This window comes from Eumetopias jubatus, unplaced genomic scaffold (assembly GCF_037043125.1).
Source record: "Eumetopias jubatus isolate StellerSeaLion01/CBP00866 unplaced genomic scaffold, mEumJub1_p1.0 scaffold_4, whole genome shotgun sequence".
In the NCBI taxonomy this organism is placed as follows: Eukaryota; Metazoa; Chordata; class Mammalia; order Carnivora; family Otariidae; genus Eumetopias; species Eumetopias jubatus.
Window position 1 is genome coordinate 75,257,667 of NW_028274810.1, and position 23,540 is coordinate 75,281,206.

The 23,540-nt window shown below is 38.5% G+C and overlaps 1 protein-coding gene across 10 annotated transcripts in view; it reads left to right on the forward strand.

Annotated features, from left to right (window-relative positions):
- Window positions 1-23,540, forward strand: part of SCMH1 (Scm polycomb group protein homolog 1) — a 183,551-nt gene that overhangs the window by 115,560 nt on the left and 44,451 nt on the right. The gene's annotated exons all lie outside the window — the stretch shown is intronic.

Genomic DNA, 23,540 nt, shown 5'->3' on the forward strand with positions numbered 1-23,540 from the left:
TTAAAACGGCTATAGTTGATGCTTATTGTTACCCCTTATCTAGTCTCAGCACAAGTTGAAGCAAACTTCAGGACACAGTGGCCATCTTGGAGAAGAGGATTTTCTGGTAGTTTGGGTTTTTTTCTTTGCCACTAAAGGGTAAGGATGGTAAATACAAGATTTGGAACATGCTTTTACAATTCTTTCTTATCACACTATCCAGGTTGTGATACACCCGAGTATTTTCCTCAGGAAAAGTTTTCATCAGATAAAAGGATTCCACTTCTTTCCCAAGGATAGCTTTTCTTCGTTCAAACCAGTAGGGATCATATAGTACCAGCTGTGTAGAAACATGGAAGCTGCCCTTAGAGCTGAATTTGCCCAGGTACCCATGGCCAATAGAGTGTGCTTTAAAGTGGTCTTATTTGTAACTTTCCATGGAGAAGAATGTAGATCACAAAAATGCTTAACTTTTTGTGTATTTGCTATTTTAGTACTACCTTAAACTAAACATCTCTTATAATGTTGTTTGGAAGAATGTTTAATGAGCACCATTTTAGTAAGAAAGGAAATTAACCTTTACAATGCCCCGTACAAGGTCCCCAATACAGCCAGCACTTTGATACATTATCTCAGTAAATCTCCCCCCACCCTCCCTTGCAGGGTTTATATAGTACAATAGTCCCCTCCTTATCCGCAAGGAATATGTTCCAAGACTCCCAGTGGATGCCTGAAACCTCAGGTGATACTGAACCCTATATATAATGCTTTTTCCTGGACATACATATCTGTAGTAAAGTTTAATTTATGAGTTAGACACAGTAAGAAATTAATAGTCACTACTAATAGAACAGTTACACTATACTGTAATAAAAGCTCTGTGGATGTGGTGCCTCTCTCTAAGTATATTATTGTTCTGCACTCACCCTTCTTGTGATGAGGTAAGATGATAAAAGGCCTGCACGATGAGATGAAGTGAGGGGAACGAGGTGGGCATTGTGACGTAGCATTAGGTAGTTGACTTTCTGACAGTACATCAGGAGGATCATTTGCTTCCAGCCTGCATGGGTGGCTCTTAAAAGCAAAACCATAGATAAAGGGAACTACTGTATGTAACCTTGTTTACATATGAAGAAACTGAGCCTCAGAAAGTTTACTAGCAGGAATAAGAAGTGAAATTTGTTAAGTCCCTAGGTCATCTCAGACACAGTGCTTATCATATCCACGTCTTCAAGCTTTATCTCAGTTTAACTTCATAATAACCCATAGCTCAAAGGGGTTACATGATTTGCAAGGACCTGGACCTAGCTCCATGGGTTTCTAACTTCAAAATCCATGTTCTTTTTACTGTACCACACTTCTCTATGCCTCAAACAAGGTTTAGAGATACTCATTAGGTAAATAAGTCTGAGATAATTGTGGATAAGATTGAGTTAATGAATGTTAAAGTATTTGAGAATTGTGAGGTGTGATTCTCATGTGAGAGGTTTCTATCAGTGATTTTGGAAATGCATGGTGAAATCAACCAGAAACTCCAGGGCCCTTTTTCACCCCTAGCAGCTGGGGTGGGGATGAGTTTGAAATGTGTGTTGGGGATAGAATGAGAGGGATCAAGAGTGGGAGATAGATCCTTCAAAGCACCAATAGCTAGTTACTGTACATCTGGACAAGAGAAGTCCGTTTTCCAGGCCAGTCATGATCAGCTGTTCAGCCACAGAAAATGAAATATAGTAGCTCTCCCAGGGGAAGTCATTCATAATTGAGTCAAGCCACCTGTATGTATACATTATATAGTTGTGCACTCAACTATGCCAATTGAGATACTCCGAGGAAATTTAACGTTCATGGAAGTAAAAGGAAGGAGAAAGCCATCTAGGGACACTGGGTAGGATCCCCCAAGGATATTTTGAGTGCATGCAAGTTTCTCTGTTTCTTTTTCCCAGTCTTGCTATAGCTGTCACTAGCCTGTTTCTGCTTTATACCACCTGGAAGCCTGTTTGGAGAGGGGCTGACAGCGCCTGTTTAGTTACTTGTACTTTTCAGTGACCGTGTACCACCACACTTACCTTCTTTTTGCTTTCATTTGTTTATGCGTGTCTTTGTTTTCAGAGTTATGTTAACATATCTCAAATAAAATAATATTCTCATCTTGATTAATTTCGCAGGCACTAACCCCCAACCCCATCGAAATATTAAATGGTGTTAATTTTATTTTCCACATTAACATTGAGGAGTAATTGGATTTTCTTTTTTTTTTTTAAGATTTTATTTATTTATTTGACAGAGAGAGAGAGAGAGAGAGATCACAAGCGGGGGGAGGGGCGCAGAGGGAGAGGGAGAAGCAGGCTCCTGACCGAGCAGGGAGCCCGATGCGGGGCTCAATCCCAGGACCCTGGGACCATGACCTGAGCCGAAGGCAGACGCTTAACCGACTGAGCCACCCAGGTGCCCAGGATTTTCTTTATCTTATCTTTCCCAGTAATGCCTGTTGACCTGTACCTGGCTTTTACTGTAATACATGATGCTAAAAATTGAAAATGCAGTAATTCAAAAATATTTATTGAGTTCCTACTGTGTTTTGGCCAGTATGCTAGGTATAACAGGGAATATAATTTCATTAGGGGAGATCAGATATAGATAAACAGAATATGAAGTAGAAACAATTGTTGCTGATTTGACTTTCTTCTGCATTGTTTCTTTTTTCTCTTTTTCTTTTTTTTTTAAAGATTTTATTTGTCAGAGAGAGTGAGCACAAGCAGGGAGGAGGGGCAGAGGGAGAAGCTGCAGGACTCGATCCCAGGACCCTGAGATCATGACCTGAGCCGAAGGCAGACGCTTAACCCACTGAGCCACCCAGGCGCCCCTGCATTCGGTTTAGATTTGAGTAGTTTTTAGAACCATAGAATCCCCTCAAACTTTCAAAATGGACAGGCCTTTTTAGAGATGTACTTGGTGTGTGACTTTGAACAGGTTATTTGACATCTCTTAGCCTGAGTTTCCTCATCTCTAAATTGGAGGTGTAATAGTTCCTACTCACAGAGTTGTAAGGAATTAGATGAGTTCATGTATTAGAACAATGACTGGCACATACTAAGCTCTCCAAAAAATGTGAGTTATTAGTCATTCTAGTCTGATGCTGTTATTTTATAAACAAGGACATTGAGGCCTAGTAAGAGTAAGTCACTTTGCTGGATTTTATTTGGGTTAGCTACTAGATGATATGTGTTTTCCCTATGATGATAAATAAGGTGAGTCTTTCATGGGTCATATTAAAAATGTTCAATTTATATGTCTTACATAAATACTTGTAAGTTACATGTTACATAAGCACTTGTAAAATAGTTGTCATAAATAGAACGAAATATTTAAGAGTTACCCAGAAATAAATGAAGTTCAAAATAATATCATTCAGATTGAATCAGTGAAAAGAGGGAAGTTGGGGAGGACCTCTTGGGATTTGTGTCGTTTGCTGAAAGACACCTAGAATTGACAGCCACCTGAAGACGTGCTTGGGGGGCGCATTTGAGGGGAACTCGTATGTACAAGGCACAAGCTGGAGAAGGACATATGTCAGAAAACTAAAATCAGATGAGGTAAGACAATAAGCAGGGCCTGCTCAAAGGGACTTGACCCAGAAAGTAAGAGACCATTGAAGGTTTTTAATCAAAGGAGTGACGTGATCAAATTTGTACTGTAGGCAGCTCTCTATGACCTGTCATGTAAGGGGCAGAGATCATGATGGATGCAAGTGAGTGAGAAGCAGGGAAACCAGCAAGTTGGCCATTTCGGTGATTAAGGCAAAAGATGATGAGAATCTGATTTAAGGTAGTGGCCGGTGGGATTGGAGTGAAAGAAATGAATTGGAAACATTCAGGGGACAATTTCTCTGGGAAAAGCCATGCTCTTCTTGAGCCAAATTCCTTTACTCTCTCAGTGCTACAGAATCTTCGAACTGGAAGCAGTCTAAGATAAGATGCTGGGAAATCATGGACTTGATGTCAAACTAAGTAAATAGAATAAATGCTAAGTTAGACCATGGTATCAGCAGAATATGCCAGATCTAAGCGTAGGCGGATAGAAAAACTACAAAACTAAATCTGAAATCAGTCAACAGTTGCAAATCAAGAAGACCAGTTGTTCAGATGAATTTGTGATGAAAGATACAGTTTCTCCTAATCTCAAAGGCACAGCACTCTGAGCCAGCTCCTGACAGGCTAACTTGATTTCTGGACATACTTTTTATTTCAAAGACACTAAAATAATGACTGTACATCCATTGTTTTAGGTAAGGTATCCTTGCCCTTTCCTATACTTAGACATAGTGCACATTGCCAGATTTGGAGCAGAATTGAAGGTTCCCAGAGCGATTAAAAACTAACATGTGAAGAAATGGCATTTCTTTGAACTAGGTTAAAAGGCTAGAAATTGCTGCTAATATGTGCATCCCCTAAAGCAGCTGGTCCCAGATACTGCCCAAATTACTCTCTGTGAAGTAGAAAGCATTAGAATGGTTTCATACTAATTATCAGCATGAGGGGATTGAGCACAAAAAAAAGCCAGGGAGAGGGAGACAGGACACTGGCCTGTCTCGAACTCTTCAGCCTTGACTGGGCCCGCTTCAGTCTCAGGACAGGACTCCCTTTGGCTGTATCTTCTGCTATCACAGTGATGCAGGGTCCCAGAACCATCAGGATCACAAATACCATTCTGCCATGGGTGCCCCTTGGCTGCTTTCCTCTCTTCCTTTCTCTTTTCAGCCCTCCCCAACCTGCTCTGCCCCTCTACCCCCTGTGTAGCAGCATAGTAACAAACAGTTCACTAGAATTAGAAGGGAAAGAAGCTAATGTTTATTGAATACCATGTAGCCAGCGCTGTAGTGGTCCTATCCTACGTTATTTCATGTTACCTTGACAGTAGCCCCTTAGGTGAGTACTACTATCTGTTTTACAAGTGAGGAAACCACAGTGCAAAGAAGTGAAGAAGTGACTTCCTCAAAATCACACATTGTGTTCACATGTCCCTTGTTCCACTCCAGCGTGGCCATTAACTTCCTGGGAGATTTTAAACAAGTATTTTTTCTCTATAATCTTTAGTTTCTCCTTCTTTTAAGAAGAAGGAGATTAGGAGCGCCTGGTGGCTCAGTTGGTTAAATGTCTGCCTTTGGCTCGCTCAGGTCATGATCCCAGCGTCCTGGGATTGAGTCCCACATCAGACTCCCTGCTTGGCGGGAAGCCTGCTTCTCCCTCTCCCACTCCCCCTGCTTGTGTTCCTGCTCTCACTGTCTCTCTCTCAAATAAATAAAATCTTTAAAAAAAAAAGAGATTAAACTACATAATATGCAAAGTCCCTACCAACTCTAAATACTCTTAAGACTCTGTTTTGGGTAAATCATCCAGTTAGTAACTAGAATAAGGCATAATAGGTTAGTGTCTATTTGTTCATATAATTGTGTTTGTTATTGGACCTGGTCTGCTCATCTGAGCTTCCCATCTCCCTCCTCTCTTTTGCCATCGTTAACAACTTGTATATTTTATTCTGATTTTTATTCTTTATAAATAATTTTTTTGAAATACAGTTCAATCACATTGAATATTACATTTTATAGTTTTTCACCTAACATGTCATTGCCTGGTTCTGTGTTATTACATAGTCTTTATAGCCAACGTTTTTAGTGATTACATAATTTGAATGGATATGTGGCTGTTTGCTTAATTATTCCCCTAGTTTGATGGTTCAAATTTTCTTTTATAATAATGCTTTGATAAACATGCAAGCATTTTTTTTCAGTGCTACAGAACATATCCTTAAGTCAGCTTCCCAGAAATGCAAGATTAAATCAAAGAATTAGAATATGTTTAAGGTTCTTGGCTGCACAGAGTCAAGTGTGCTCATTTTAAAAATAAACCTTTGCATGTTAAACCAAGAACCTTCTGCTTAACAGCAACCAGAAAACAGCATCCGAATGGCAATTTTTTTCCTGCTTCCCTCATGTTTTGGGGTAGGAAACAGAGCCACTGAGCTGAGGTCATCATTGCTATATACCAATTACAGTGTTTCCACAATAGAAATTGTTGCAAATCAGAAACAAGTAGGTAAAATTTTTGCCAATTTTCTGCCATTCCACGTGTATACTGGCTATACCCAGAGTTGACTATGGGCCTACAAATATTCCCTAGGGAAGAGAATGTACATAGTATGTCAAAGACAAGTGCCATAAGCTTTGGGGACTACGTGGAATGCTCTGTTCTTGGAGTTTGTATTCTGCTAGGGAAATAAGATATGAACCACTGAAAAAGCAATCTAAGCAAACCAAAACCCTAGAATCGAATGCTGGATTATTATACTGACACTATTTGCCTTTTTCAGATTTTACTGCTTCATTGAGAACATGCTTAGTGTGCCTGGCTTCTCCCCCCTGCCCCCATGAGTGGCCATTGCCTTAATTTATGCCAAGGTGCCAGCAGTTTTACTTTTACTCACCGTTGTGTTTGCACCGTCAACGCAAACAGCAACCCAGTGAAAAAAGGCTTCAAATTCCGTGTTTCAGGGCGCCTGGGTGGCTCAGTCGTTAAGTGTCTGCCTCTGGCTCAGGTCTTGATCCCAGGGTCCTGGGATCGAGCCCTGCATCGGGCTCCCTGCTCAACGGGAAGCCTGCTTCTCCCTCTCCCACTCCCCTTGATTGTGTTCCCTCTCTCGCTGTCTCTCTCTCTCTCTCTGTCAAATAAATAAATAAAATCTTTTAAAAAAAACCCAACAAATTCCATGTTTCAACTAACATTTAAGGAACTACCACTTGTTGAGTTTTGGTATAATATTAAAGGAGAATATCCACAATTATATGAAAATTCTATTTAAACACACCTCCCTTTTCCAACTACGTATCTCCATGAATCTATATTTTCTTTATATACTTCACATACTTCAGCCAAAAAGATACATAGCAATAAATTAATGCAGAAGTAGAGAATCCAGCTGTCTTTTTTTTTTTTAGATTTTTTTTTTTTTTTCAAGAGAGAACAAGCAGTGGGTAGCAGCAGAGGCAGAAGGAGAAGCAGGCTCCATGCTGAGCAGGGAGCCTGATGTGAGACTCAGTCCCAGGACCCTGGGATCATGACCTGAGCCAAAGGCAGATGCTTAACCCACTGAGCCACCCAGGCGCCCATCCAGCTGTCTTCTATATTAGGTCAGACATTAAAGAGATTTTCAAAAATGTAAAACAATGCCGTTCTCACTAAATTCTTTTCTTTTGGAAGACACATTTTCATAAAAATATATTGTGTAAACGTGTTTTGTAAGTTAAAATTAATGTTTAAAATTTCTGTTTTAATTTCTAATATGATAGATATAACCCACATAAACAAAAGCTCCTTGCAATCCCCCAAAATTTTAAGATTGTAAGGAGGTCCCAAGACCAAACAGTTTGAAAATCCCTAGCTTAGAGTAGAGTAATTGAGGGAGGGTGGTGGGAAATTAGGTCAGAGAAGTAATAAGGAATCAGATCATGTTGGGTTCAGTAGATCTGCTTAAGGACTTGGCTTTAACTCTGGTTAAGACAGGAAGCTGTTGGAAATTTTGAGCACAGGAATGCTAATACCCGAGACATGTTAAAAGGCTCACTTTGGTAGCTGTTTTGAAATTAGACTAGAGCGGCAGGGACAGACCAGTTAGGAGGCTATTACAATAACCCAGGTTAGAGGTGATGGTGACTTAGACCAAGGAAATAGGAGAGGGAGTGGTGAGCAATGGCCCAAATTTGGACGTATTTTGAAGTTATGGCTGATGGAATTTACTGCTGATGGGACATGGAATATGAGAAGAAGAGAGGATGACTGCAAGGTTTTTAGCCTAAGCCATTTGAGAAGATGGAATGAGGTGGAAAAGACTGAGAAGAACAAGTTTGAAGGCAAGAGATGGGGGAATCAGGAGCTTAGCTATGGACATACACTCCAAATGACTAGTAGATTTTCAGATGATTGTGTTGTTTAGATCTTCTTTATCCTACTTATGTTTTGTCCTCTCGACCAGTCTTATTCTGAAAATGGTGTGTTAAAGTATCGTGTTATTAGTGTTACTCTGTCTCTCCTTGCATTTCCTATAGTTTCTCCTCTGTAAGTAATCACTGTTTTGGCGGGGGTATAGAAATATTTATAACTCAGTGTGACAAGTTTATTATGCTTATGTAGACTAGTACCCTTACATTATCCCGAAGAGATACAGGTTGAAAGAATAGCAGACCATAAAAATGGAGCACAGCGAAATTTGCCAAAGTGATAGAAAACTTTAGTTTCAGAAACAGAATTATGTTTGCTATGTCCTGGGCCACTGTTCCTTTTACTGTCCCACAGTTCATTGGAATGTGAATGCTGGGGATTTTATTCCTTCCTTCCCTGATTTCTTTTCATCTTTTGTTTTGGGATCTTCCAGAATACTGGCTTCATGTAATAGTTTTCCTAAGACCCCAGCTCTCTTGGTCCTTTTCTCCAATATATTTGGCTTTATTTAATATGTTGGTTATATAATACTAAAGAGAGCCATCACATGTTTCCATGGAAACAGCTATAAGCTTTCATTCCTTGTGTCTTATTCCTCAGGAAAGTGTTTGTGATTAGTTTCCCAGTTCCTAGACCAGTTTTAGGCTGATTCACCCACTGACTTTACACATTGTCCTATTTGCTGAGAGGCTGGGCAACCTCCACTTTAATGCATCTACCTTTTCTTACTCCCCATCACTACCAATTTGATACATTTTAATGAACTATTGATATGTGCTTGGCATAATTCAGGGTGCTAGGATACATGCCATGTAACTTTGGCCATAGGGTCCTTTCGGGATATCAACACAGACAAGAGAGTGATACAGCCGAAAACAAAATACAGGCCAAAATCAGACCCTAGGAACTCTTGACCGTTACCAAAGTTGTGTTGAAGAGTAGGTCAGAGAGCAAGCCAACTGCATGAATCAGGCATCAGCAAGGCCTAGAATCCAAGGGCTAATGACAGATTTCAAAGAATATATAAAACATGGAGGAAGTCCAGATGATATTTCCCAGGCTGGGAAATTTCTTCTGCTATAGGTCCAGTGGTCCTGGTATTGCAGATTTGAAATAGGTGGTGGTGCGCCTAGCACTAAAAAGTATGCTCTGGTTAAATTACACAGTTGAAGAGATAAGGCTTACAATAGTGAAAGTCATTGGGAAATGAACAGCTCCTATCCTATTCCTCCAAGATGTGAGGTTATGTTAATGTAGTATTTAGCCAAAACACTATTAGATTAATGAGGCCATCATGCAAATTAAAGTTTAGAACAGTTAAGAGTTTGATTGATAAGAAACAGAGCTGGGAAGTTAAAGAAAATAAGCAGTAGAGTGGATTTAGACCCAATATACCAAAGAAGAAATCGTGCGCGCGTGTGTATGCATACGTGTGAGTGGGAAAAGAGTATTGGATAAGGAATCAAAAGAGACCTGAATTATCTGTCTACTTCTGCCGTTTCTTCCCTCCTCCTAGAGGAGATGCCTAGTACTAGCAATTTAAAAAAACAGAAAACAAAACACTAACTTGATTTCATCAGAAGTCCAGGACCTCAAGAGAAAATTAATGAGAATGCGAATATGTTCGTTCAGTTGCCCTGAGGATTGAGAGAACTGAAGGAAATAGACATTGGTTGTGGAGCTCATATGTCCTGGGCACTTTACTACAACTGCTCGTATGATTTTCAGACAACGCTGTGAGTTGGATTATCCCCATTTTACAAAGGCGATAGTAAGCTCAGAAATGAGAAATGACATGTACAAAATCATTCCACTTGGAGATGGCAGACTCAAGGTGGAAACCAGATCATTTTGATTCCAAAACCCATAAACTTTTCACTAAGTCTGACTTTTGAATCATGCCAGTCTTACTAGGCTCTATCATTGAATTTATTGTTTGCCAATATTGTTGCACCGTAGAAGAGTATTGCTAACATTTAAAAGAACAGGCTGAGTAGGAGTATCTGCTCTGTGATAGGTACTGTATAAGGTAATTTACATTATCCCTAATTCTTACAGTGTCGTGAAGTAGATATTATAATCCCAGTTTTTAAAAAAATGCCCAGAGTTTGTGACTTGCCCAATGTCTTACACCTACTATGTAGTAGAGCTGAGATTTAAATCCAGGTCTTTAGGAGTCCATAAGCATTAGCCCTCCATCAGGTTAAATTGGAATAATTCACTATGAAGAACGCCCCAAAGAAATGTCAGGTGTACTACCACACTATGTTCCAAAGAGGTCTTTGGATCTGAATTAATTACATTTAAGGGGCCAAAAGGACACTTGGAATAGCAGGGTCAGTATCACCATTGACTGCCTAGCAACAGGCTTGTGCAGATGAGCATCGGGAGGCCGTGGCACGGTTTATGGTGCCTGCTTGTTACTACAATAGACAAAGAGCCCCTGCCCCTATCAGAGGCCAACCCTCCACTTGTTCTCTTTGCTGCATCCTCTCTTGCCTCTCCTTCACCTACCTTACTGGTTTCCTCCTCCAACCCCTCCTTTCTGAAACATTCTCATCAGCATACAGACATGTTCTGATGACCCCCATCTTTCAAAACTCTCCCTTGACTGCATCTGCCCTGTGTCTCTGAGTTTCACAGTGTATTAATTTCCTATGGCTGCTGTCGCAAATGACCGCAAACTTGGTGACTTAAAACAACACAAACGTATTATGTCAGAGTTCTGTAGGTCAGAAGTCTGGGTGAGATCATTGGTTCTCTGCTCCAGTCTCACACGGCCAGAGTCAAGGTGTTAGCCAGCCTGAATTCTTATCTGGGGAAGAATCTGCTTCCAGGCTCATTTTGGTTGAATTGAGAGGATTCCATTCCATGCACTTGTAGGCTTGGGTCTCCATTTCCTTGCTGGCTGATGTCGGGGGTGGGTGGAAGGGGAGAATCTTAGCTTCTAGAGGCTTCTTACATTCCCCTGGCTTGTGGCCCCTTTCATCTTCAAAGTCAAAACAGAGGTTTGAGTCCTTTGCACACTTTGAATCACTGATCTCCCCCTTCTGCCTCATCTCCCTGCTTCTAGCTGGAGAATGTCCCCAGCTTGTAAGAATTCTTCATGTGATTAGATTGGGCCCACTTGAATAATTTAGGATAATCTCCCTATTTTAAGAGTTCGACCTTAATTATACCTGCACAATTTCTTTTGCCATGTAACATATTTACAGGTTCCAAAATTAAGGTAAGGACTTATCTGAGGGCCATTCTGCCTACTACACACAGTAAAACTTCTTTAAAAAAAAAAGGGAAACAGACCTATAATCACTCTGTTTCTGTCTTCTATTAGCTTCTCAGCCCTTTCCAATTGCTCTTCAGTCCCCACTGTTCTAGTGAACTGCTCTTACCAGGAACACATTGACCTCCATGTTGACAAAGCCTTCTCTGACCTCATTTTGCACAGTGTCTCTGTAACTTCCAGCACAATTGATCACTCCCTCCTTGGGGGCGCCTGGTTGGCTCTGTCGGTTAAGCATCTGCCATAGGCTCGGGTCATGTCCTCATGGTCCTGGGATCGAGCCCCAAGTCCACCTCCCTGCTCAGCGGGGAATCTACTTCTCCCTCTCCCTCTGACCCTCTTCCTTGCTCGTGCTTGCTCTCTGTCAAATGAATAAATTAAAAAATCTTCAAAAAGTGTTTTTAAAAAACAAAAGTTTTTAAAAAGACTCCCTCCTTCTTGAACCACTACCTTCTCTAGGCTCCTGGGATGTTATACTCTCTAGATATTCAATTCCTATCCCGCTCACTATGCCTTGTTGATCTCCTTTGGTTGGCCTTTTCTACTTTTCAGTCTCTAGTTGGTGAAGGGCTCCAGGGCTCAATCCTAGGCCCTCTCCTGTACTGTTCTGTATACTCTGTATATTCTATATTCTTTCTCTTCCCGTTTTTGTCCGTCCGTCTTTATACACTATCTATATGCTAATTAGTACCAAAATTATCTCTATCCTTGACCTTTCTGTAGAACTCCAGACTCATTTATTTGACTACCTACTTGTTACCTCTATATCTAAGTGGTTTAGCACATGATATGGCCAGAACAGATCCTCGAGTCCCAATCTGCCTCCTCCCGAACCTCTGACTCCTTTAGTCTTCCCTGTTTGGTAAAAGATCAAAGACCTAAAATTTATCCTGAATCATTCTCTCCCTCCCCCTGTCCTATTTGTCAGGTCTGCTTACAAAACCTGTTTTGTATTTATCTACTTCTTTGCACCTTCACAGCTATCACATTAATATCCACCACTGTTAACCTCTTGCATGGACTTCTACAGTCAGCATCCTAACTGATGTCTCTGCTTCCATATTTGCCTTCATACTCCCTTCTCCACCGAGCATCCAGGGAGAGCTATCTCAGAAGTAAATTAGATGTTCTTACCATGACCCAAAAGGCCCTGCATGGTCTGACCGCATCTGTTTCTTATGCCATTATTTCCTCTCTTCACCCTGCCAGAGTCTCTCTGGACCTTTTTGTTTCTTAAACAAGTCAAGCTCATTATTTTCTTAGGGCCTTTACACCTGCTGTCTGTCTCCTCTGCTGGAACACTCTGCCCTAGATCCTCACATGCCTGATTCCTTCTTGTCATGCCAATCTCAAGTCAAATGTCACCTTCTCAAGAGCTTTTCTTGACTGTCTCTCTGTCATGTTCTGTCACATTGCTCTGTTTTTTCTTCATAGCACTTACCACCATCTGAGATTAATTTGTGCCCTTACACTCCTGGTTCATACTGTGGAGCCTACCACATAATCTATTCTTAATACAGAATGTTTGTTGGATGAATGAATGAACAAATGGGTGAATGGCATGATGGAAGGCTGTATGGTATGATGGAAAGAGCAAGAATTTTAGAGATAGACATTCTGGATTTGAATTCCAGCCTTGCCTCATTACTTACGTGGCCTTAGCCACGTTACTCAAGTTTCAGCCTCATCCATTAAATAGAAATAATAATATTTACTTCATAGGCAAGGCTTCAAAGCCCATTGTTTTTTTTTTAAGATTTTATTTATTTATTTGAGAGAGAATGAGAGATAGCACGAGAGGGAAGAGGGTCAGAGGGAGAAGCTGACTCCCTGCTGAGCAGGGAGCCCGATGTGGGACTCGATCCCAGGACTCCAGGATCATGACCTGAGCCGAAGGCAGTCGCTTAACCAACTGAGCCACCCAGGCGCCCCAAAGCCCATTGTTTTAACTGCCAGTATATAGTAGGTCGCATGCACCCTAGTAAATTTGATGGATGATGATGGTTGTCTGCATTGCCATACTGCCTTTCATAGTAAGTGTCCAGTCCAGTTCCTTTTAAGCAAATTTAACTCCATCATTAGGGGACACCCATTTATAAACTACTTCTTTTCTCCAATCTTGGTCTTAACAATTTGTCTGCCTTTTAGCAACATTATTAGTCATGATTATGGCCAAGGGAATAAGGATTAGATACACACATACATGCACAGATCAGAAGTTTATCAAGGAGGGGAGACCGGTTCTACATAACTTGATGTGCTACTATCCTGCCTTAGATGTGCTTTTGCCTTTACAGTGAACCTCACCATTACCTTTTCCATATGTAGGGCCATAGGACCCACCCTTCATCTTTTGGCAGAGTTTTTGTATGTCAGAGCTCCTTAAATGTCATATGGACTCTTCCCAAGCTGGCTTCAGCATCTCTCTCTAACCTTATCTGTTTCTCCTTCCGGACTTAAGCCACACAGAACTAAACTACCCATGGGTCTTCGTGTAACCATGCTTTTTTACAACTCTGTGCCTTTCTATGTACTGTCTCCTCTGTTTGAAGTACCCTTGCTCACCCGCCGCCTTTGCCCTTTTCCTAATGCAAGATCTATTCATTCTTCAAAGATTTGTTAAAATGTCACTTTGAAATCTTGTCTGATAAGTCTCACCTGCCTGTCTCCCTTGCACCCTCTCCCTTCCCTTGCAGAGTTAGTCACGCCTTCCTCCATGTTCTTATAACCCCTGTGTATGTATACATTTTAGTACCACACTCATGAATCTCTTTTAAAACTTTATTTTCATGTAATTGCAGCCTTACAGAAAAATTACAACAGGAGTACAAAGAATTATCTAAATATTAACATTTATCACATTTACATTAGTAGTCTTTCTCAATAAATAATACATTTTTTTCTGAACCATTTGACACATGACTTGTATACATAGTGTCCCTTTACTATTAAAGACTTTAGTGTATATTTTCCAACATGGGCATGCTCTTCTGTAAGCACAGTACTATTACTAAAATCAGAAAATTAGGGGCGCCTGGCTGGCTCAGTTGGTGGAACGTGGGACTCTCGATCTCCAGGTTGTGAGTTCCAGCCCTGCATTGGATGTAGGGATTACTTAAAGATAAAATCTTTTTAAAAATCAGAAAATTAATATTGATATATTATTTAGAGCTAATCTGTAGACCTAATGTTATTAAAACCACAAAATTAATATCAATACAATACCAGTAGCTGATCTATAAACCTTACTCACATTTTGCCACTTGTCCCATTAATGTCCTTTTGGGATAAGAAAATTCAGGTTCATGAGTTGTACTTAATTGTCATGTCTTTTTAGTCTTCATTTATCTGGAACAGTTTTTCCATCATTCTTCCTTGTCTCTCATGACTTTAGTATTTCTTTATAAATATGTGTTCAGTTATCTTACAGACTGGGTCTCAAATGGGTTTGTCTGATGTTACCTCATGATTGGATTCAGGTCATACATTTTTTACATAAATGTTCTAGAAGTGACTTTCTTCTCAAAGCCTCACATTTGGAGACACATGATATCTGTTTGTACCATTACTGCAGTAACTTTGATTACTTGGTCCAGGGAGTATTTACCAAGTTTCTTCACTTCGTTCTTTTGTAATTAATTAATCATCTTGTGGAGAAATATTTTGAGACTATAAACATCCTGTGTCTCACCAAATTTTCACCCAGTAGTTTTAACATCTATTGATGAGTCTCACCTGAATCAGTTGTTACCCAAATGGCTTCTTTCTAGTTCCCTCACTTCTTCCACATTTATTAGTTGGGGTTCTACTATAAGCAACAGCTTTCCTTTCTCTGTGTTTTTTTTTATTTATGCATTAGTTACATCAGTAGGGTCCCACATTTTTTTGATTCAGTAATTTCTTATTATCATTATTTGTTTTGATGCTCAAACTGTCCCAGATTTGGCCAGTGGAAGCCCCTTGAAGTTGGCTCCTGTGTCCTCCTGACATGTCCCCATCACCCTTTGAGCATCCCCATTACTTTCTGACCAATATGTTCCAGGTTCGTCTTATACCTTCCCTACCCCAGTCCACACCCACTGAATTGTGATTAATTGTGTAAAATTGTGTAATTACACAATTACCTTCTCAACATTGTGCTTTTCTAGGACAACAGTCGTGTTGGGTTTTCGCCTTAGATAACTGGCAAACCTTGATACTTAGCATTTACTAAATTTTCAACTGACGTGGTCAAATTAACATAAGAATTGCCCCTTCCTGGGCTACTGAAGGAAGAGAGGTTGCTGCCTTCCTCCTAGGCTACGTGACAAATGCGTGCACTGCAGACAACAAAGACTAGAATCTTGCCTGGCTCTGCCACCTTCACTTCTCTGAGGTTTGCTTTCCTTATTTGTCAAAGGAGGATGATATGTTGCCTTCACAGGGTTGTTACGAGGGCCACATGAATGTGCAAGAATTTTGTCAAAGTATTGTTGATTAAGAGTGTAATTCTGTCAAACTTAGTAGCATCAAAATGTGTTGGAGAATATTCTGATCTTTCATTTCTCTCTGAAGTAGGACAGTCATTAAATTAATTATTTACATTTGGAAAAATAAGAGGAGATTATATTTAAATGACAAACTCAAGGTCACACCATAAGGGACAGAACTAGAATTAGATCCCCAATCCCCTGACATCACTCCAATTTTCCCCCCCAGCTAGGATAATTAAGTTAGAATGTGGCAGAATAGGGCTTCCTGGTGGGAAGAACTTCCAAATCCTGGAATCCCTCAGGATAGCTTAAGAAATCCATTATTAAGAAGCTTTTAAATTAGTATTAAACTTAACCTCAATGCTAGCTTCTCACATATGACCTGCATGCTCTGATTTTTCTGAACTATTAAATGTAAATGGTTAGTTTCTTCTGCCCAGTTCTTTCAGGCCAGAGAGGGCAACCTCTTTGACAGTTGGCAACATAGACATATATGTCTAGCTTTAAGGGAAAAGAGAAGAAGGAGGAAAAACTATGACTGTTAGAAGGTCATGTAAAGACCTGTTCAGTTCACCTCTTAACATCTGTTTTCTTTATTTATTCTACAAACACATGCTGGGTCCCTGCTGAGAACTTGGCACCTTGTCATGTGATGGCAGGAACTCCAAAGTAAATCCCTTAACCTCTCTGCCCAGCTCAGATTCCTGGTCTTACAAGAGATACAGGGGGCAATCCTAGGGTTTAGAGTAATCAATTTAAATATTTGGCATGTTCAGTTACTCAGGTTTGGGTGTGGAATAGGTAGAGAATTAGACTAGGTTTTTTTCTAGGCAAGCATTTTGGGAAAAGAAGGGTAAGGAAGTGATTATAATTATAGGTCAGTGGTTGTCAAACCCTTCGGTATCAGGAAACTTTGGTATCCTTAAAGACAAAGCTTTTATTTATGGGGGTTATCCATACCACTGTATTAGAAATTAAAACTTAGAATTTTTTAAAACACAAGAATATACAAGTACACATTCCATTAGCTATCAGAATGATAATATCACATATATAGCCTCTGGAAAACTCCACTGTGAGAGAATGAGAGTGAAAAGGGGAGATAATGTTTTAGTATCGTGAAAATAATTTTCATCTTACAGACCCCCAAAAGGATTTCAAGGTCCCAAAGAGGTTCCCAGACCATACTTTGAACACTATGTTTTTTAAGTGTGTTTTACTAAGAATGAACATTGGATCATTTCAGCTTTTCAGTTACTACAAATAACACTGCTGTAAGCATACATTTACACGTATCTAAAGTGTACATGTTCAAGAATTTCTCTGGAGTTTATACCTAAGGTTGGAATTGCTGAATCATAGAGAATGTACATCTTCAGACTTTTAGATGATGCCTGCAATGCCTCCCAGGGAGTCTTCTGAAAATGCTGCTGTGAACATTCTAGTACATGTCTTTTGGTGGTCATGCCCTTCATTCCTCTTGGGTATATGCCAAGGTGTGGAATTGCTGGGTAAGAAGAGTATAAAGCTAAGTGGTTTTTCAAGGTGATTTACGTTCCCATCAGTTTGACTCACCACAGTTTTATTTAAGAAGTGTTCCCCTCCTCCACCACCACCACAGAATTACAGGGGCAACTTTATTATAAATAAGATGACTGTGTATATGTAGGTCTATCTCTGGGCTGTTTTACTGCCTTGATCCATTTGACTATCCTTAACACCAATATCACATGTCTTAAGTACTCTAGCTTTATAATGAGTCTTGATACCTAATGATGTAAATACTCCCTCTAGCTTTGCTGTTATTTATCAAGAACGACTTGGCTATTCTAGATCCTTTGCATTTCCTAATAAAATTTAGAATTAACTTGTCAATTTGGACACATGCACATTAAAGACAAACTGCTGGGATTTTGATTGGAATTGCATTGACTCTTTAAGTCAGTTTGATGAGAATTGAGAGTACAACTTGAGTCTTCTGGCCCATGAATGTGATATATCTCTTCATGGCCATGTGGTATCTAGATCTTCTTTAATTTCTCTTAGAATGTGTTACAGTTTTTAGTGTGGATGTATTGCATGTCTTTCACTGAATATTAGATTTGGGGTTTTTAAATTTCATTTTCTAATTGTTATATAGAGAAATAGAATAAATTTTTTATATTGAATTACATCTAGTGACCTTCCCAAATTCATTGTTTTATTTTAATAGATTTCATAGATGGGAGGAGATACAGTTTATGTAAAAAATCATGTCATATGCAAATAATGCTTCTTTTTACAACCTGTATTTATAGCTTTTATTTCTTTTTCTTTCCTTGTAACATTGGCCTTCAAATACACTGCTGAATAGAAGTGGTGATGGTGAATATTTTTATTTTGTTCCATAATTCAGTAAGAAAGTGTTTAATATTTCACCATAAAGCATGCTGGCCTCTATTGATTTTTTTATAAATGATCTTTTCTATAAGGAAATTCCAAATGTGCTGATATTTTTTATGATGAATGAGTATTAAAGCTTGTCAAATGCTTTTTTTTCTGCATCTATTGAGATGATATATGGGTTTTCTTCTTTATTTTGTTTATGTGGTAAGTTCAGCTGATTTTTTTCCTATTAAACAATCCTTGTATTTCTGGGATAGATTCCACTTAGTCATGATGTTATCCTTTTTATATATTGCCAGATTCAATTTGCTGATATTTTGTTAAAGATTGTGCATCTATGCTCATGAGGGATATTAATCTATAGTTTTGCTTTCTTGTAATATCTTTGTCGTGTTTTGGCATGAGGATTATGTTGGCCTCATAAAATGAGTTGGGGAGTGTTCCCTCTTCGATTTATCTGAACAGGTTTTGTACAATCTATTATTATTTTTATTTCTTCTTTAAATGTTTCTAGAATTCACCCATGAAGGCATCTGGGCCTGGAATTTTCTTTGTAGAAGAGTTTTTCATTGCAATTGCAGTTTCTTTATTATGTATACAGCTCTTCATATTCTGTTTGGTCTTCTGTCCATTTCAGTAAGCCATTTTTTCAAGGAAGTTGCCCATTCCATCTAAATTTTCAAATGTAGTTGCATAAAGTTATATATGATGTCCTGTTATTATCTTTTTAATACCTGAATTATCTATAATGAAATCTACTCTTTCATTCTTGATATCTGTCTTTTCTTTTTATATTTCTTAATCAGGCTTGTTAAAGGGTTATCTTTTCAAAGAACCAAACTTTGACTTGATTTTCTCTGTAGTATATCCGCTTTCTTTTTTCCATTGGCTTATCCACTCATCTCTATAATTTCCTTACTTCTACTTTTTTTGAATTTAGTTTGCTCTTTTCCTAGCTTTTTGAAATAGAAGCTTAGATCATTGATATTTAACCTTTGTCCTCTTCTAATACAAACGTTTAAAGCTATACATTTTTCTCTGAGCACTGCTTTAACTAACCTCACATTTGGATCTGTCATATTTTCATGAATTTTAAGTTCCAAGAATTTTCTTATTTCTATTTTTATTTCTCTGGTATTTGAGTTATTTACAAGTATATGTTACTTAATTTCTTAGAATTTGTGGGTTTTCTAATTAATTTTCTGTACTGATTCCTGTTTAATTCCACTGTGGTTGGGTAAGTGGGAGTGGGAGGTGCAGGCTTCCAGTTATGGAATGAATAAGTCATGAGAATAAAAGCCACTGCATAGGGAATATAGTCAATGATATTATAATCGTGTTGTATGGTGACAGATGGTAGCTACACTTTTGGGGACTATAGCATAACATATAGAGATGTTGAATCACTGTGCTGTAAATCTGAAACCAATGTAACACTGTGTTCCATCTATACTCAAATAAAAAATTAAAATTAAAAAAAGGGAAAGGCTCAAGATATCAAAGCAAAATAATATTAAGATTCTTCCTTTTGACACTTCGCATTTCTCTTATAAGACACATAGTTTATGCTTAACTGTATTAACGTAAAGCTATTAAGCTGTGATTAGAATAAGCAAATGAATGCAAATGTATAAATTGAATCAGATGGCACAAAAGAATCTGCAAATTCTTCAGTTCCTGCCTGCAGGTCTTTGTTTTTAGAGCTATAAATATTTCTGTGTTACTGATAGTGGAGCTGAACACAGTAACCTGTTTATCTTCCTGCTGCATTAGAATTTATTAATATAGAGTGGTTTATAAAAGTTTTCCTAAGACACCAAGGCAACAATGTTTTCTAAAAATAAATGTTGTTGAAAATCGTGGCTGAGAATAAATAAATAAATAAATAAATTCCACTGTGGTTAGAGAAAATGTTCTGTATGATATCAGTTCTTTGAACTTTATTCAAAATTGCTTTTTCACCCAGCATATTGCATAAGCATTTGAAAAGAAAATGCATTCTATACATATTGGGTGTAGTATCCTATAGATGTCAATTAAGTTGGTTGGTTAATTGGTTATTTATGTTATTAGTCAGTTAATTGAGTTATTCAAATCTTTCCTACCCTTCCTGATTTTTTTCAACTTCTTAACCTATCAGTTACTGAGAGAGATGTTAAAATCTCCAGCTCATAATTTGGATTTGTCTGTCCTTTTTTGTTCTCTAAACTTTGGCTTTACATGTTTTGGGTTATTAGGTATATATAAATTTAACTGACTATGTAATCTTGATGAAATATTCCTTTTTAGTCTAGTCATACTTCTTGCCTTAAAGATTAACTTGTCTGATATTAATATAGCCACATGAGCTTTATTTTGGTTAATGTTTACAGGGTATATGTTTTTCCATCTGTTTGTTTTTATCTTTTTATCTGTGTCATATTTCAAGTGTCTCTATATTTCAAGACCCTCTTATAAACAGATATAATTGAGACTTGGGGGGCGGGGTTGGTGCAGTATGTTAATTTTTTCCTATTAATTGTTTTACTTAATCCACTTGTATTTAATATTATTAATTTGGATTTAGGTTTACCATTTTGCATTTTGCTTTTTGTTTTCTCTTTGTCTGCATTCTTCCTCATTTCTTTATTCTTCCTTTCTTGCCTTTTGGATTAATCAGGTATATTTTATTACTCCATTTCTCTCTCCTTAGCTTTTAGTGATACATTCTTATATAATTCTTTAATTGGTTATCCTCCGCAAATATGTATGCTGGACTTATCAAAGTATTCTTTAAATAAGTGCTTTGTAACCACTCCCCAAATAATGCAAAATTTTTAACAAAGTTTGGCTCCATTTATCCCCTCCTTCCATCCTTTGTGCTGTTGCTTTCATATAATTTACTAATACATACATTATAAACTCTACAAACCATTTTATAAGCTTTTGTTTTAAGTAGTTCTTATTCTAAATTCTTTTGTATCAAGAACATATTTGCCCTTTCTTATGCTCTTCATTTCTTCCAACAGTTCCATCTTTCTATCCGGAATTACTTTCCTTCAGCCTGAAGAACTTCCTTTTTATTTCCTGTAGCTTAGGTCTGCTGGTGACAAATTCTCTCAGCTTTGATTTGTCTGAAAATATTATTTCACCTTCATTTTTGAAGGATATTTTCCCTGGGTATACAACTCTAGTTTGGCAGTTGGTATATCTTAGCCCTTTAAATATATCATTCTGCTGCTTCCAGCTTCTACAGTTTCTGTTAAAACATCGGCCATCAGTCTTATTGATACTCCTGTAAAAGTAATGTTTCTTTTCTCTGACTCCTCTTAAAAATTTGTCTCCGTTTTTCATTTCATTTATATTTTATCTTTTCTTTTCAACAGTTTAACAGTTACGTGTTTTGGTTTAGTATGGGGGACTTTTTTGGAGGGAGGATTTTTGCTGCTTGTAGATTGCTGAGCTATTCTTTCATTATCTTCTAAATACTATGTTTGCCTAATTCTCTCTGTCTTCTTCCCCTGGGATTGTAGTTACTCATATTTTGGATCCATTGACTATGCCCACATGTCTCTAATGCTCTAATCTGGTTTTTTTCCCATATTTTTGCTTCACTTTGGATGTTTTCTATTGATTTTTCTTCAAGTTCATTAATCCTTTCTTCTGCTGGATCTTGTCTTCCCTTAAATCCATCCAAAGAGTCCTTAATTTCTCATGTTACATTTTTAATTCCCGGATGTTCGTTTAATTTTTTATATAGATTCCAGTTTTCTGTGGGTGTTATCTTCTCTTTTATCTTTTTCTCTACTTTCTTTAACATATTAATTATGATTATTATAAAGTCTCTGTTCCATTATCTGGATCATATATGAATCTCCTTCTATCGTCTGTATTTTCTCTTGATTACCAGTCACTTTTTTCTGCCTCTTTTTACATCTCATATTTTTTGTGATATACTGGATATTTTATATAAAAGAACTGTTGAGGCTCCAGCTAGTATCTTCCATTAGAAAGAATTCTTCCTTTCCTCTGTTGCTAATAGGATAAGGGCCTGATCCTCTCAATCTAATCATGGATTGAGCTAGTCCAGGTCTGGATTATACCTGTAGTTTATTCCTATTTCTTGGATATGGGCCCTCCTGGGCTCTTGATTGAGAACCTAATAGGTCTCTCTATCTTCTCAACCCCGAAAAATTGCAAGAGACTGTCCTACCTTTAGAGGTATAGGGGTTTTAGTTCTTTAACCTCCCACTCCTTACAATTTCAAAATATGGCATTTATCTTGAAGAGGAGATATGTGTTTGAGGTAGACCTCCTTCTTCTAGTGGGACCTTATTTATCCCCTAAAGCCACAAGATTATAGGAGGTTTCATTCTTCCTTGTAGAAGCTCTCAGCCTAGCTTCACATGTCCAGTGTACAGGCTCAGAACTCAGCAAATGTCCGATGGGGAAAATCGGCCACATGCATGGAGCTCAAGTTCCAATCTGTTACAGCAGCCTATTGGATTTCTCTTTCCTCCAGTAGAGGTCCTCTGCATAGGCCACACCTGATTCTTAGCTCATGCCCCAAATTGGCAAATGTTCTCAGGAAAGAAAACAGTGTCAACTACCTCAGAAGCCCTCCCTACTCATGTCTGGAACTCCAGTTCATCTAGCCCTTGTGATTTCTACAACACTGCAGTGTCTCTTCAAAGAATGTATCTGACTTTTCCTAATTGTTGCATCAGCAACACCGCATTGCCATAATCTATTACATCCTACCTAGACGCATAAACAACATTACCCTCTACCTGCCCACTGTGATTAGTTTATGAACTAGTCTCCCTAGTTCTACTCATGCAGCTTCTCTTCATGCTTAGAATAAGTTCAAATTCATTTTCACCATCTGCAAAGTCCTACACAATCTTATTTCTACTTCCTTTCTAACCTGATCCCCCACCACTCCTCTTTGCTCACTCAATTCTAGCTCTACTGACCTTACCATCTCTCAAACACCCTGACATGTTCCCATTTCAGAATCTTTGCGCTTGTTATGTACTCTCTACTTGAGAGGCGCTTTTCTCGGATTTTCATAAGGCTTTGCCTTTATTTCATTTGGGAGCTCTGTGTAAATGTCACCTCCTCAAAGAGAACTTTCCTCACCCCTCTCTCTCCTTACCCTTCTTTAGTTTCCATCATAGCACTTACCTGGCAGTATACTGTATATTTATTTGTCTGTTTTCTTTCTCCCCAACTAGGAGGTAAGCTCCATGAGAGTGGAAATTATTTTGTTAACCTATAGTAAGTGCTCAGTAACTATTTGTGGCATGAATTAGATGTGCTTACCTTGAAGAATTCTCAATTTAAGGAGGAGGTGAATGGTTGGAGTAAAATGGAAAGTACCCTAACATAGATGTCTCCAGAATGCTTTGGGGGTGGAGTGGTACTAACTTAGTTGGGGAATGGTCAGAC